The sequence below is a fragment of the Polyodon spathula genome, chromosome 3 (assembly GCF_017654505.1).
Source record: "Polyodon spathula isolate WHYD16114869_AA chromosome 3, ASM1765450v1, whole genome shotgun sequence".
Lineage (NCBI taxonomy): Eukaryota > Metazoa > Chordata > Actinopteri > Acipenseriformes > Polyodontidae > Polyodon > Polyodon spathula.
Window position 1 is genome coordinate 58,607,698 of NC_054536.1, and position 17,811 is coordinate 58,625,508.

Below are 17,811 nucleotides of genomic sequence, written 5' to 3' on the forward strand. Positions count from 1 at the left end.
GCCTGAGCTATTTAGATCTACCACTGTTCAAATTTTTTTTTAAAGTTCTCCCTTTATAATTGCTACATATCATAGCGTTACACGTCCCCACGTGTTGCTACAACTGTTTATATAAAGTACCTTATGTTTTCTTTTCATTGTTATCAGCCTGACAACTTTTTACGCTTATAATGTTAGTCTGTTTCAAAGCTCTTTTCAAAAACTACGCTCTACTGCACTGGGGTTTGAGACCTGTCCTCTAATCACTGCAGGAAGAGTGAATAAAAAAATAAAAAAGTGCTTTGGCTTTTCTGTTCTGTACCACATCATGGATCATTATTGCTTTGTTACCTGTTTGACAATGCGGGCAATATTCCTTACACTATCAGTGCACTAGAGTGGACATTTTGAAAAGACCTTTGAGTGGCAACAAAAGCTCTGAATGAAAAAAAAATGACAGGTACGTTCCTTAAACAGCTGTAGCAACACGTGGGGACGTGAAATGCTATATTTTTTGGAACCCTGCTACTAACTCTTTAAAGGTCAAAATTAGTTTGATTTTAGGTTTGTACCATAAGATTGACCATTCTACACTCTAATTGTGCAATACATAATTCTAACCCTGAGATTACATATGTTTATAGTGCATTTTAAACAAACAACAACTGAGATAAAGATAACTGATCAGTTTTGTGCAATGCTAGCGTGACATCCTAGTTTTTTGCCTTTTAAAAAGCCACTTTAAAACACAGCAGCGCCGTAATTAAAATGTTATCCGAAGTTATATAACGTAATGATGTTGCTACTGTATTTGCTAATTCCAAGGATTTAACATATAGGTTTGCTGTGTAATTGTGTTAACTGTGCTTTACCCTTTTAATAGTATGGATATTCAGTACTGCAGTTACACTGAGCTCACAACCCATGGGTCACATGGCAGAGCGCTTCAGTCCTCAGTAATGGGAAGGATGTTTTCTATATAACCCCTCAGGCCTTTGAGCGTGACAGTTACATAACATACAAGAGTGTTTATTTTTTATCTAATTCAACCTACTCACCCCGCCCCAACTTCTCCCACCACCTAATCCATCTCCTGGAAGGCTGACAAGCTACAGCAACTAAAGCTTGGTTCCGAGCTACGCTGCAACACTCTTGCATTTTTGCATTAATACAATGTAATCCATTGTTACTGTACAAGCGATTTAATTCATAAGCATCTTAGGTGTTCTTGCTGGCATTTCAATAACACCTTCCTACATTTTTTAAGCTTTAGTTCAGTCACATGCACTTTTCTATCGTGTTCTCTGTACCACCAGCACGGAATGTGCATTAGCAGTGAGAATTTCAAATAAACAATATTTAAGAGATGTCAAAATGTCACTAAAGCTACTGAATGGGCAGTTAAATCTACTGTATCCAAGGCCTGGGTTAGATACAAATTATTGAGGCACCAATGCTATTGTAATGGCAGCATCATAAACTTTGTTTTTTATTGAGTCTATATTATAAATGAAAATTACCTATAGATCAAGCTGTCTTTTCACAAAAGTCGCTGTTTTAGATTCAAAACATGCAACATAGTTAGACAGAATATTTTGTACGTATTTATTTAGATTAAAACAGTTACAGTGCAGTCAAAAAACACACATAGAACTACACTTTCCTTCCCCTGCCTCAATTTTTCTCAGATACTTTGCCGTACATAATGAGTGCTTTACACAAGTTAACTATGAACTGCAAGAGCAGGGCCTCCTTATTGGGTGTATCGGGTATTCCTTAGCAAATTGCAGAAAAGAAGAAAGCTAAGTGACCTCCAGTTATTGGGGTAGAATCAGACAGGAAGTGGCAGTGGTGTGTACACACTAAGTAACCAGATGTCAATAAAGAAGGCTTGGACAGTACACACAACACATCAGCCAGCATCACTGCTGGAGGATAATTGCTCTAATTGGAGAGGCACTCGCTCCGAGTAACAGGACAAAGCAGGCAAGAAAACAATTCCTGCTATCACACTGCTACATTACACAAAGGGGGCCTCACTGTGATAAAGAGCAACCGAGACCCCAAGCACTCTCTCAGGGCTCTAAATTCCTGGGAATCTGGGGGGAAGGGCTGAAGACACAGATTTCTGCGAGGTCTTGCTCCAAATGAGGTGTCATCGCAGCCGCTTCATAGCTCCCCTCTGCAGTCACACTGGGGGAGTTCCCACTCTATGGACCAGAAGGTTGAGCATTCACTAATCTAACATGGCAGCTTGGGGCCTCTTTATTTAAAAAAGGAAATCGCATAATATTACTTAATCTATTTGAAATCCAGTATTATAAAATGCTATATGATTTATGCAGAAAATGCACATACAGTACTACTTTCCTTAGGGAAAAAAAATTGAAATTCACTATATAAAATATGAGCACAATTAAATTCTAAGTAAAATAAGTGTCAACTAAACACCTTGTGTAAACTATGGAACAACTCAGTAAACACTACATAGATTGTCAGAACACTGCAGATTTAACCCTTAAGATTCTAGCACACCTGGCAGCTCTTGTTCTATGACACCACTGCTGTGCCTTGTTGACAACAAGATGCAGAAGTAGGATACAGTCACTATATAAAATGTTAAATATGGGTAGCCACAGGCACTCCAGGCTCTAGGGAGTTAAGCAGCCCTCCATGGCCCTGGCTTTTGCTGACCTGTGACTTCTGACACCTCTGTAAAGCAGCCAACAAACACGGCTCTAATAAAACCGACAGGGCAGATGTTAGCAGCTATGACTGAGCTTCTTTTGGTTGTATAAGTTTCATTGTCAGCATGATGTGTGTGGGTGGGGGGGCAGATAAGGAATACATTTGCTTTGTGAAAAGGTCGACACAATGCTTTTTTCACAGATAGGAGCTTGATTAACAAACCCTGTGGTGCCATCTCATTTTTACTCACAAGAAAACCAGGGATGGCAATAATAATAAAATGTAGTTTTTCAATGCCCCTAAACAAGCTGGCACAATAAAGATCTTTCGGACTGCCTTTTTAAGCTAACAGCACAGGGCTTCTCTGGTGGAAACAAGACTCCCATTGCAATGGGAGTCTTAGATCCAACAGTAAAACCTTATTTTGTCACCTTGAAAGGCAGTCTTCCTAAAGCTCTTTATTGAGCTTCAGTTCTAGTTCTTAGATTTGTGAGCTAGCAAGCCTCTACACAGCTGGGTCAGGTTCTGGGTCCACAAAGGGTACTGCACGTCATAAATACATACAATGCGTCTCATAAGAATGCTCAGTCAGATTATATTCAATCCCAAATAAACGTTTGTTACATGTTATTAGCTTTAGCAACACTATCAATCAGTACCATGTTTGCACCTGTTTTCTGGTTGGTGTGGACAAAATAATGTTATAAAATGAAAATGTTACCAAGCAGTTTTTTTCTTGCTTGATAAAAATAAAAACATTAAAAACAGTAAGGTATGACAGTGCCGTCTATTGATCTGGTACCGACAGATTGCACTGTTTAATCTTTTATCATCACACCTACTGTATAAATATACACTGCAGCTAATGGGATTAGTATTGAATGACTACACACAACAGAATGTGAAATTACAGTGTGGTTCAGGACTACACACAACAACATTTGAAATGCCAGCATAGTTAACTAAGATTCCATGTACACAATTTCTTCATTTATACGATTTCTTTTGAGCCTTTGCATGGTATTTTTCAGATTCACATGTTCCACCTTTAGATCCCTGATTATAGCCAGTGTGGTAAGCCAGTTCCCTCCAACAACATGTGCACTGACAAATCCACAACAGTGGCAGTTGCACAGATAATCTCTTTTTCTCATAACAAAATGTGTTTAAATAGCAGTCCACTTTAGTTGCTTACAAAATCGCCTTTTCTTAGACAAATCCGACCCCAAACAACCTCAGGACGTCTATCCTCACCTATTTTACACTCAATATGCTTTGAAAAAAGGAGCTTATCAAACCAAACAAAATACACACAAACTAAAAACTAAACCTGCATGGTCACTGTTCTATTTGGTTGTTTTAGGACACATAACAGAAGTCCCTTATAAAAGTTTACCATAATAAACGCATAGCCAAGTCTAATAAAGCATAGTGAAAACATGGTCAAGTCGAGGAAGGTATGGAGAAGTATATTAATAAATATAGCATGGTAAAAACTGGGTGTACATACTGGGCTACACTTCTATAAGGGGTTGCATGGCCCCATAGGTAAAACAGAAGGTTAAGAATCCCCCTTTAAAATACTAGAATTCACTAGTTTCCTTTTCATTTGAATGCTTGCTTGTACTGTATTTTAATTTTTTTTAATGATTTTTTTTTATTAAGTAGACTTGTTTCAGTTAAGCACTGTTTCCTTTTTTGTTGGTTTATTGCTCAGTGGATTCAAGAAACTAAAAAAGGACTTATGAGTCAGTTACTATCCAGTCTACAGGAAACTGGGTTGGTGAAACAGACCAAAAGAGACAACTGCTCCAAAAAACATATCACCACTATATGAACACAGATAATAAGTTTCAACAGTTTATTTGAAAAATATAATATATATATATATATATATATATATATATATATATAATAATATATATTGTACTACTTACTATTTCAGGTCAAATACAAATCAAGTAGAGCTGGAGGGCTGGTTATAGGCAGTTCCTTAGCCCTATTTTCAACACAGTCCAGGCAACGCCAAATACAGTTTTCCCTTCTGCAGGAGCAATACACCACAGAGTTTAATTCTGATCCCCACAGGCTATTTGTTTATAGCAGCATTTGCTTCAGGAGCCCCGCTAATGGTGGCCAGCCCGCCTCTGAGCACTTTGTCTAAACTTGTATCAAGCTTGATTCCAACCCAGCAGGAGATCAAATAGCTACAACCTCTTTAGTTTTATTTCTGTTCAGGTTTTAACTTCTGTGAACAGGATACAATGTCTTACTACAAACAATTATGAACTCAACATTGAAAAAACTTCCACCACCTCCTGCAGTCTCTAAAGCAGTAGATCTCTGTCTGCGTTTCCTGTCTCCCTGTTTGACTCCAGGGAGATTAATTTATTATTAGCCTGTAGAAGACACGGGGAAAAAATGAAGGAGCCAAGGGAAAGCAGTGTGCTTAAATTCAGAACTTTATTTTTTCTATTTAATCTTCCTGCTTGTCTAATCCACATATCTTGGTGTCTCCCAAGTCAGTGTTTCTGTCAGTTATGCCAGTGCTGCCTGCTAGTGAGAATTGTATATCTTGGCATTGCACAGCATCTTCCCTCTTACCATCACATTAAAACTCCTGTGTTTCTTTCTCAAACAAAATATAATATTATGGGATAGAAGGTGCCCCCCACCCCACCCCTGGTTCCTTCAAATACTGTCATGCAGCTCAGTGGGGAAATGAATGGAAATTCCTCTAGCCACTCTACAACTCTCACTGCTAGAGTGGAATCAAGTTTTTTTGTTTTTTTTTACAACTAGAATATATAAAAAAAGACAACATTTGCAAGGAACACTAACCCCAGTCAGTCAGAAAAGCTGAAAGCTTACCTCACTCAGCTGAAAAAAAAAACAACCTTTAGTTCTCCATTCCCTGGTAGTTCCCAAACAACCAATAGCAGCAGCAGCAGCAAGAACACAAAAGTCCACAAGATTCTTAGAAGCCTTTGGCTCTGCGACTGAGTACCAAACTCTGCCTCCTGCTGACGTCAAAGTCCTAGTCACATGGTCAGATAAAAAGCCAAAGAGAGCCTCAGTTGCCTTGGCAACAGGAACACTGCACTATAATGATTTCAATAGGTCATCTGTCACACTGTGTGGACAGAAAAAAAAAAAAAATATATATATATATATATATATATATATATATATATATATATATATATATATATATATATATATATATATATATATATCACCAGGCTTTTTGTCAACCCAAAAAACATTACAAAAAAACTCCCAGAAGGCCCAAAGTTAGAACATGTAATGGTTCGTAAGACAGTAGTGTTTATGAAAACCAAGGCTGATTTAACGAAGCCTCTATTGTACAGCATATGCCAGAAATGTATATTTGTGTGTTTCTCTGACTGCAATAAATGTAATTCAGTTTAAACAGGATATACAACACATTAATGCACACAAAGCCATTACTGCTGTTCTGAAGATACAAAAAAACAAAAAAATAAGTAATTCTAATGCTGCTGTTCCTGGGAACACTGGCAAGATAACAGCAATAATGATACAAGGGATAATGTTTTTCTATGCAGGACTAAAACAAAAACTAAGACCAGTTTAAAAAAAAAATAATAATAACAATAACTGTACTGTACACATGACAGTTTCTAAGGGAATCAACATGTATTTTAATAATAGAGACTTTGTTTTGCTCTGTTTGAACATTTCACATCAATTCCAATGACAATACATTTCTACACAAAGCATACTTGCCAACATTTGGTAACTGTTCAGTGGGTCACTTGTCTTGGGGGGAGGGGGTGTGTGTGTCATACGCATCATACACAAGGGAGGAGTCATATGCAAAAAACACTATCATATAATAGATGTATCCCCCCCAACTCAACACGACACGACCACCATGACAGTAAAAATAGACACAATGAAGCATTCTTCCCTTTGTATAAGTTAGTGATCAGCAGATGTGTCAGCCGCACGAGGAGCTCAGCGTGTGGTTTTCACTAACTCTACTGTGCAGAATATATATATATATATATTTTCTATGGGTAAATATCGGGACTTTCTTCCTTCTTCCTATGCATCAGGACGCGGGACATTTGCTAGGAAATCAGGACTGTCCTGACCATATAGGGACTGTTGGCATGTATGCACAAGGACATATCAGGATATATATATATATATATATAATATATATATATATATATATATATATATATATATATATATATATATATATATATATATTCAGAAAAAAAGAACATCTGTGCACTGCAATGCTTAACACCAATGAGGTGCCGACCATACAAGGCAATTGTATTTAAAACAAAAGAAAATCAGTTTGGGCTTACGATCACTTCTCAAATCGACTCACCAACCGTGATTTATGGATTGAAGTACAAAAGACCAGTCGCACACTCAAATTTAGGACAAGATTTACTGTAGTCATTTAAAAAAGACTTTCTTCATTTTATTAGTTAAAACATGTTTTTTATGGCTCTATTTAATCAAACTTTCAGACATAACAAACACCCCCTGAATACAAGCTACATTCGCAAAAATGGCCTTCATTTAATAGAGCATATTGTATGCATCTCTTGACGGTTGCTGCAAGGACATGCAAGGCTGACTGAATCCCCCTCTAACCCTTGTATCTCTTTTATATGAATATAGGAGACATCATACAGTACATCAACAAAAGACAAAAGTGTAAGTACAAGATTTGTTTTTTAACTGAGAAAAAAAGTTTATGAAGTCTCTTACAGACTGGAGCAGTTCTATGGTAACTTGGAAATAATCCATTGACTATTATTGTGTCATTTCAGCCACTGATAAATTAACATGCCATTTAACTGATGGGTTCAAATTGGCCTTTGTTTTGTATCCATATGTTACAGTATGTTGAAAACAACATTAGAGATTGCACCAAAGGGAAACGCACACTTGGGTGTTATTTTCACAAAGGTATTTTTTTTTTTTAACAAAGAATTTGGATATTAACCAGCAAAAGACAAAGACATCACAAACACACACATACACCTATATTTAGTAATGTAATTTCAAACGTTCATCCAAGGTTTGAGTAACCTCCCAACATTAAGATACACCAAAAACTTGGTTAGTCTTAGTACAGATCACTATTGTGGGGCTACTGAAATACAGCAGTATCAAAGCTATAACTGGCGACCCAAGTACAGTATGGGTATTTTCCTCATCCATTTATAACTCAACTGTCTCTGAGGGGTGTCAAGATCAGGTTTGTGGAGTGATGCACAGAATGCTACAACTTTTTTTCCACTCATTTTGGAATGCCTCATTTAAATACGATCTGAGATTTCTGTGAATAGACTCGAGGCCCTCCCTGTCAGGGAGGTTATGGAGTAAATGAAAGGTCAAACAAAGCTTTCAGTAGCAAAAACACACCCATGGAATAACAAACGTGTATACAACTAAAGGAACATATAGGAATGTAAAGGAGTTTACAGGCATGTGGGTGGGGAAGGAAAGTGTATAACACTGGAAAAAAAAATAAACCAGTTGCAAAACTTTATCTAGCCCCTTTAAATGGTGTTTTATTTTTCCAGAAGAATGAGCAAGGGTGTGACTCATGAATCCTCCGAAACGACAGCAGGAATGGATAAGAAAAGGGTGCATTAAGCACTAGTTTTGTTAGATGGGCATATGAGCAGCTGAGTAAATTGGAGGACATGCAGAAACTGGAAACAATGCATGCCATCGTTTCTACTCCACACCATACAGATGACAGCAGTTGAACAAGAATAGTTCAGCAGCATGTCGCAGGCGCAAGGCAGACACAGGGGACCTTGTGCCTATGCTTTGGAGCAGTCCAGTTTTTGAAAGAACTTCTGGAATTACATATTGTTGGAAATCTCCAAAATGTTAGAATTTCAAATTCCATCAGATCCCAGAATATCGATTCTGGGGGGTGCATTATGGTTGAACCAACTGAGCAGTACACCAAAAAGAAGTACAGTTTACTACTTGCAATGGCAGCTGCTAAGAAAATGTACTCATGTTTATGGAAGTCAGAGCATCCCCTCAAACTCAATGGCTGATAGATTGATCATATTGTATCCCTGAAAAAACTCTGTAGAACATTAAAAAAATCCCTTAAGATATTTTAAAAAGAATGGGGCCTTTTTATTAAATACCTCCCCAGTGTAATCACTCCATCAAGTGAGGCAGATGGGAACATATCTGACAAATGCAAATTTTTTCAATCTTTTTTTTAACTGTTTTACATTGCAATGTACAGTGGCTCTCGAAAGTATTCCCCCCCCGGACTTTTCCACATTTCATTGTGCTTCAACATGGAATCAAAATGGATTTAATTAGGAGTTTTTGCCACTGATCAACACAAAAAAAGTCCATAATGTCAAAGTGAAAACTAAAATCTACAAATTTGTCTAAATTAATTACAAATACAAAACAGAAAATAATTGATTGCATAAGTATTCACCCCCTTGAGTCAATATTTGGTAGAGGCACCCTCGGCAGCAATTACAGCCATGAGTCTATTTGGATAAGTCTCTACCAGCTTTGCACATTTGGACACTGCAATTTTTGCCCATTCTTCTTTGCAAAATTGCTCAAGCTCCATCAAGTTGGAAGGGGACCTTTGGTGAAAAGCAATTCTCAATTGGATTGAGGTCCAGGCTTTGGCTAGGCCACTCCAGGACATTGACCTTTTTGTTTTTAAGCCACTCCAGTGTGGCTTTGGCTGTATGTTTGGGGTCATTGTCCTGTTGGAAGATGAATCTTCTCCCAAGTCCCAGGTCTATTGCAGACTTCAGCAGGTTTTCCTCCAGTATTTCTCTGTACTTTGCTGCATCCATTTTGCCCTCTATCTTCACAAGCTTTCCAGGCCCTGACGCAGAGAAGCATCCCCATTGCATGATGCTGCCACCACCATGCTTCACGGTAGGGATGGTGTGTGGTGTTATGCTTGCGCCAAACATAGTGCTTAGCGTTGAGGCCAAAAAGCTCTATTTTGTCTCATCAGACCATAGAGTCTTCTTCCACTTGGTCTCACAGTCTCCAACATGCCTTCTGGCAAACTCTAGCTGAGTTTTGATGTGAGTTTTTTTTTCAACAATGGCTTTCTTTTTGCCATTCTCCCATAAGGGCCAGTTTTGTGAAGCAACCAGGCTATTGTTGCTGTATGAAGCTGTGGAAGACTGTAACTCCTTTAGAGTTGCCACAGGCCTCTTGGTGGCCTCCCTGACTAGTGCCCTTCTCGCTCGGATACTCAGTTTTTGAGGACGGCCTGTTCTAGACAGATTCACAGTTGTACCATATTCTCTCCATTTCTTAATAATGGACTTTACTGTGCTCCGGGGGATATTCAATGCCTTGGAAATGTTCTTATATCCTACCCCTGAAGAACCCCTGTGCTTTTGAAGTTCCTTATTCCTAATTTGCTTTGAATGTTCCTTCGTCTTCATGATGTAGTTTTTGTTAGGAAATGTACTAACCAACTGTGGGACCTTCCAGAGACAGGTGTAGTTAACCTGAAATCATGTGAAACACCTTAATTGCACACAGGTGGACTCCATTCAACTAATTATGCGACTTCTAAAGACAATTGGTTGCACCAGAGCTTATTTAGGTGTGTCACAGAAAAGGGGGTGAAAACTTATGCAATCAATTATTTTCTGTTTTATATTTGTAAAATTTAGAATAATTTGTAGATTTTATTTTTCACTTTGACATTATGGACATTTTTGTGTTGATCAGTGGCAAAAACTCCTAATTAAATCCATTTTGATTCCATGCTGTAACACAATGAAATGTGGAAAAGTCCAAGGGGGGGTGAATACTTTTGAGAGCCACTGTATACCGGAAGATCCTTGGGACTCATACACAAACATAATTAAGATCTGTGTTCTAAAATGCAACACAGTCAATGTATGAAAGGCGCTATATGTAAATACATTTGATCTTTTACATATGCATATGTCTATATGTGTGTGTGGGGAGGAGTGACCTATCACTCTATTGTATTTTTGTTTGTATCACAAACAAAAAACAATAAAGAGATCATTTAAAAAATAAAATGAGAAACTGCAGTTAGGAAAAAAAAAGTGCTCTGAGACAAAAGCTTAGTAAATCTGTCACTTAATGCTAATGTCTTTCAATAAGAATTTCCAATCACACTTGTGAAGGGTAATTTCAGGATCTTATTCTTAATTATTGAGTTTCACAGTATAGAGCCTTGTTCCAAGCAGTCCAAGCAATTCAGTCGAATAACTATGGACTTGCTTCAAACAGGATCCTGGATTGGAATTGCAACAAGCGAGTACCACTGCATAAGAGGAAACTGTACATGAAAGGTACCACCAATGTTTCATTCTTTAGTCTTATAGGTGTCCGATTCCAGGGAGATAAGACATTTCAAACCTTAACCGGTATTAATATCTTAAACCTGGAAAAAAAAAAAAAAGTTTTTTTTTTTTACAGAAACAACCCAATAGCCATCCAGCTAATTCTAAATAAACAGTAACATGTAGCAACACTGGCCCTATCATTAGGTAATGACAGCATTAAGGCAGTTAATTGTCCCTAGGGAGAAGCCAAGGGTGCCTAATGGACCCGATATGCCATTACCTAACTCAAGCACCACAAAACAGTGTCAGGCGCAACAGGAGAAGAGAAAAACACATGTAAGTGCTTCTAAATTTCCTGAATATAACACATTAGCACAGATACTGAGAAGCTGCTAACAAAATGGTCAAATTATCATGCCACACAAATGTGTTATTTAGGTTTTACACGCTGGCACAAAAGGAGCTGGACTTCAACTCCATACTCAGAGAAAGGCCTTTGCTGCTAACAGCGGCTTAGTTGATTACCCAACAGTTCTGTACATCTGTGCAGGAACTGAAAATGTCAGGTTCCAGAAAAGTAGACCCCTTCCCAGGTTATGGCACCAAAACTTACATAATGTAAGACTCCTTTGGATTCCTGCCTAGCTTAGATTAATGGAAGTGAAGGGCATTTGCCAACCCCCCCCCCCCCCAATAATGATTCAACACGCAGCACAATTATCACCCAAGCACATACTGTAAATATGAGTCACACAAAAAAAATAAAAAATAACTGTGACAGAAATACAATGAGTTCTGGTGATAAATCTCCCTCCCGACCTGTGAGGGTGCTAAAGAACGGGAGGAGAAGTATCTGGAAGGGCTGGCCTGACAGTTTGTTTCCGGGACCGGGAAGTGGGTCAGCCTGGAAAGAAGCGAGACTCTGTTGTAAGACCGTATTGACCTGAAAGGTAAATGAGGGGCAGCTGCAAGTAATAAGGCAGCTGCAACCGTCTACCTAGATGTGATGCGGGAGTACATATAGGGGCCAGAGTAACGCTGATCTTTTCCTTCGTTTGGGTTGAACGGTGGGAGAGAGAAGGACTAAGAGAGGAGCTCTCAGAGTGAAAACGAAAGCGTTATACGTGTTGTATGTTATTTCTGTCTGTCTGTAACTGCCTGTTCTTTGTCGCACCAATAGCCAGTTAAAGCACACCTCTGCAGCTGTCGCAACAAAAGCACTATCCGGAGCACCACTGCACAGAGCACCTGCACGTTTTCATTCACCCAGGACCGTGACCGTGCCTTTGTTTGTGTTCAGGACTGTGCCTTGTTTGTCATCATCCCCGTGCTTTACACATTGTTGTGTATTGCCAGGGATTTATTATTTGACGGTCACCAGACCTGGAAAAAGACACAATAAACACTTATTCACCGAACCACCGTTGTCTGATTATCAGTCCTGCACCGCATTCCCCTTACCAGCCACTTTGCCACAATAACATAAGCATCTTCCACATTAAGTGTCCACCTCACTGGTGAGTCATATCTAAACACTTATACTACGTCAGAGCTCCCCCCAGTCCCCCTATACTCCTGTTTGATCAATTAACAACTATTAGAATAGCCCAACTTCCACACCATCTTCATGTTACAAGTTCCTCTGTCTTTGTGCTTGTGTGGAAATTAAAGAGTACTTAAAATAAAGTAGAACATGCACACCTGTGAATGAACTGCTGATAAATTACAGGCAACAAATGAGGACAGCCTTAATAAACACACTTTGTCATTTCTGTAGATTCATGCAATGGTATACACTTCATGGCAACTGATTATCTAAATAATTGTTGTCCCTGTATGTACCTAGACGTGCTTTAAGTTCGGCTGATTCTGGTCTTCTGTCCCTCCCAAAGATTAAGACAAAAAGACAAAAAGACAAAGGAGAAAGCTTTCAGTTACAATGCTCCCAGACTGTGGAATAAACTACCGCCTGACACTTCTTCTGAGCCACTTAACATTTTTAAATCAACATTAAAAACTCACTTTTTTTAGACTAGCACTTTATACCAAATTTTAAATGTGTTCTTTCTTATCCTTATTTCTCTATTAATACTGCTGTTTTTTATTGTTGTTTTGATTAATTTTACTGAGGCTTTTTTATGTTCATGTTTTTTAATTGTTTTAATTAATTTTAACTTTAGTTTTTATTGACTTGTAAAACACTTTGAGATACTGCAGTATGAAATGATATAAATAAATAACCCTACTTACCTGTGTATGCTGTGCCTTTTGTTATCTGATGTAATTTTATATCTTAACACCCACCTACTACTATCCATGGGAAATAAACGTGCATGGTATACCATATACAACATGCTGTCACACTACTGCAATCGAATTGGATGCTGTAACAGCTGCTTGATCGTACTTATCTTACCATCGAGTCCAGAGAGTACTGACTGTAATCTGGGACTCGAGCACTTAATCACTCACTCCTAAACTAGTCACCCAACATACTTCATAAAACACATAACACGGTTTCTCATTCATGATTTATCCAGTGTACAATGGGGTTTTACTTTGATGTATTCTGTCTAAGGCATTTGTAAATCAAAGGGAAGGTTGACTGTCTTGCTTGCCCGAAACTCCCTGGTGCTGGCACATAACTAATTTTTTTTTAATATTGAGCACTATAGTGTTAGTTAGTGCATAAGGTTTTCTTCCTAAAAGCCATTTTTAGCAATCAGCTCTTCAAGAACCCTCATTACCTTGATTACTGAAGACGGAATTCATGGTTTCAAAAGCAATGCTAAATAAAGTTTATGGAAACACAAACTCCCTTCTTCCCTTCCCCCTCCTCTTCCCTCTCCCCCTCTGCCTCCGCCACCACCTGAGTCTTCCTGTCTGCATTCAAATAACCTCAGGAAGTGGGAAAATAACCAAGGAAGCTATATAATCCGTGTGGAGCAGCCATTCAATCAAATTACATTTCTAGCTCTACATTTTCAAACAGCATTGGATAGCGAGTTACGTGCTTTGATGCCTGGTTGAAGTTTCCAATAATAATAATAATAATAATAATAATAATAATAATAATAATAGTAAAGTCTAATTTATTTCACACTCCATTGCCTGATATTAATATTGTTTTCAGTTAATTATTTTTAGGTTTCTCCTCTTTGACTGTCTCATAGCAAGACATTCCCAGTTACACAGAATTCTGTATCCCCGCATGATTCCGTACCTGTGCAGTTTTTCAAAGCTGGGTGTGGATGCGCAATATTCCTGTGCCAGAGTCCCACTGTGTTCTCAAGCACTGCCACTGAGTTCTGCTGCAGTTTGCAACCAATATTAAAAACAAGACCAAACTAATTCTGTAGCAAAATGAAACAGCACATTTAATACCACTGACTTTCTACAGTACGCTCAGCCTCCTGCGTTGCTCAATACACAAAACCCTTGACTAAAAGTGGCCTTATAAAACTGTATTGTTCTTTTAAAACACATTTAAATTTTATTACATGTACATACTGTTCCAAAACATCAAGTGTTCGCATATAGCGATCTTGACCTATGCAGGTGTCAAATGTAAGGGGATACAGAATTCTACGGAGATACAGGAATCCGCGGCCGCCTCCCCTCTTCCTACGGAGACCCACTGAAGATGTAGCTGGTGCCGGCTGCTGCCTCCTCGGTCACTGTCATTCTGACAAGTGAGAACCGGACTACCTGTCCTTTGGAGTGCCAATATACTAAAAGAGGGTGTGTAATGCATGCAGCATTTTGCATGCTATGATGACTGGCAAATGAATCATTTAGCTCGCCTTATTCATACACATTATTGTATTAGTGAATAGAGCGGGCACACCTTCCTTTTTATGCATAATATGGGTTTCTCTTACCATGCAGTATTTCAGGTAATTTATCACTGTTTAGTGCATGAGGCCCGATATGTTTAAACTGTTTTTAGGTTCACATGTTTCATCAGGTTTTGCCACTTAGCACACAAAATAATCTTAAGTGGTTAAGATACTATCCTTGATTTATAAGAGCTGCAATATTGAAGGGGTGTATCAGGTCCATTTTAGGCAGCTAGGTTAATGATAAAAAAAAGAAATTGAAGGGGTAGAAATCTGTATATGGTAATGTTCAGTATATAACGTGCAACCTATATATCTCACAACAGACATGGATGAGCTGCTGTGTTACGTGGGCACCTCTTGTTTAACGTGTACATCTTTTATAAATCACTTGCATACCATCTCCATCAGAACCACTGCACACTTAATATAGCACTAAGAAACTCTCTTGTAAAAGGATGCGGATGATACTCTTACAATTACGGTAAGCCTAAACTCATGGTTTTGCGACCTGTCCATTACATTTTTTGCAGAACATTTCTCCCAACTTACCCATTCCAAAGGCTAAAAACCAGCACATAATACAAACAAACTCATAACTACAAAAACATAAAAAATACAAGTTTATGAATTATTGTTGGGACTGAAAGGGTAGTTATAAAGTCATTTTGCACTTTGTACTGTTGCAGTGGAAAAAACAGACACTATCTGAACTGAACAGTGCCACCCATCAACATGTCCCTGTGGAAATGCCTGACTACAGAACAGAATGATAGAACTTTGAAGATGCATGCACTTTAAAATTATCATTCATGACTACATTAGCACTATACGTTCATTTCTACACTCTTGTAAGAGAAAGGCAAAAAATAAAAAATAATAACAATTAAAATAAAACAGCAGCAGTATTCAGATTGCAGAAATGGTTCCTCACCTGCTTCAGCTGCTCACAGGGGTGCTAATTAAAAACTGTGCGACTCTGGTAATCTGCAAAGAAAATGAGCAGATAATTAACATAACAGGTCATCTAATTAATAAGCAATTACTAGCATGGTTTATTCAATCAGGCTTAGATTGTTATTCATAGATTAACAATGAAACAGATCTATGAAATTTCTAATTGAAGGTGTGTGACAGGGTACACCACACCCCTGTGTGTATTTTGTGTTGTTTTGTATTGTATTTGTCGTATTATGATTTAGAGGTATTGCTTAGTGTGTAAAAACACAATGTTATATTGTTCATTATTTTACTGCATGGATGGGGTTAAAATTCCCCATCCATGCTAAAACTTGTGCAGAATGTGACCATCTCCAGATTGATTGATTTATTACTAATCTGGAGACGGTCACATGTATATAAACCTGCAGCTTAGGCTGATCCAGGTTGGTGTGTTCAGAGGTTGAATGGGAGTTGTGAGTAGGACAGAAACCTAAAGTGAAACATAAGAACATTAGAAAGTCTACAAATGAGAGGAGGCCATTTGGTCCATCTTGCTTGTTTGGTTGTTAGTAGCTCATTGATCCCAGAATCTCATCAAGCAGCTTCTTGAAGGATCCCAGGGTTCCAGCTTCAGTTCCAGTTTTGTGATCGAAATGTTTCTTCTGAAGCGCTGTGGCTAGCTTCAAGATGAAATCTCTCTTACCTTGTACAAAATGAAGGAATTGATGGCTGCCAGGTCCAGTATATATATATATATATATATATATATATATATATATATATATATATATATATATATATATATATATATATATATACACACACACTGCCACACTATTGTGGGGCTGTGTGGCAAAGTGGCTTGCAGTGTACAGGTGCAGGAGTGATGAAATGAAGAGGCAGACAACAAGAATCCAAAGTGTAAAGAGGTTTAATTATAATCCAGGTCTGGTGACTGTAAATAATAAAATCCCACGCAATACACAGCAATGTGTATTGCACTGTTTTAAATAAAGGGTTTGCAGTCCCAAATAATAAACACAGTCAATTTACACACACAAAGTACAAACACGGTCACCAGTCCCAGGTGCGTGCTGTAGTGCTCGTGGTGCATGTACAATAAGTCGTGATACAGGTGCAGTGCTGTTCCGGATTCATGCTGGCCCTTGGTGACAGCTCCGGAAAATGTTAGCTGTCTACTAATAATAACAAGAAACAGTTCGAGACCAAATCATCAAACACTCACGATATGATTTCACAACGAGTTCACAAACACAGGTCCTTCTGGGTTGTTCCTTAACCGAAACAAAGAAACAGTTGACGTCGTTTCGTCCCCTTTTTGTACCATCACACATGATCCCTTGGTAAACGACTGCAGCCGCTCCTCCAATCCGCAGCTGCCACATCGTTTCCCTTCCAGGTCGATGAGTTAGTGCACTGAAGCTCCACCCCCTTTCTAGATGACCGACTTCCTTTTAACCCTGGGAATTAATTGTCAAGCCAACCAGTCCAGGGTAATCTATTCCCGTTACTTAGTGCCCTCACAGGTAGGGAGGGAGATTTACCACCAAGAACCATACTGTTTCTGTCACAGGCTGTCATAATAATTGCATATACAGCAATCTACCCATTAATAAAAAACTATATAAATTGTATTTCAAGCTTCTCTTCTATTCCATCACAATTAATTCCCAAAATTTGGTTGCACTTGGTCCCTTTGTATATATGACCAATTTGTTAAAAAAAATGTCCATGTTCCCTACATGTTGAAGTTTCATTGTGTCAGATTTGAGCTGGCCTTGCTATAATATTTTTTTCCAAAAAATAAATATTTTATTTTATAATAAATATTTCGTTTTTATAAAAAGCGTCTCTCTTTTTCTGTACTTTTTTAAAAATCTGTATTGAACAGGGTGAGTTTCAGACTATTTCACCTTTTTTTTAAATGAAAGCCTAGTGTGTGCACATTCATTTCATATATAACATATACCTGTAAACTTTAC

General features: G+C 38.2%; 1 protein-coding gene across 3 annotated transcripts in view; it reads right to left on the minus strand.

Moving 5' to 3' along the window:
- LOC121313246 (neurocalcin-delta) overlaps positions 1-17,811 on the minus strand; it is a 93,903-nt gene that overhangs the window by 21,892 nt on the left and 54,200 nt on the right. The window contains exons 1-2 of one of the 3 annotated variants that reach the window (XM_041245585.1): positions 5,539-5,642; positions 4,605-4,711 (exon numbers count right to left, since the gene is read on the minus strand). The gene's annotated coding sequence lies outside the window, so the exon portion shown is untranslated. Of the gene's footprint in view, positions 1-4,604; positions 4,712-5,538; positions 5,643-15,800; positions 15,854-17,811 lie in introns of those variants that run through there. The other 2 variants (XM_041245584.1, XM_041245586.1) reach the window with 2 other exon arrangements.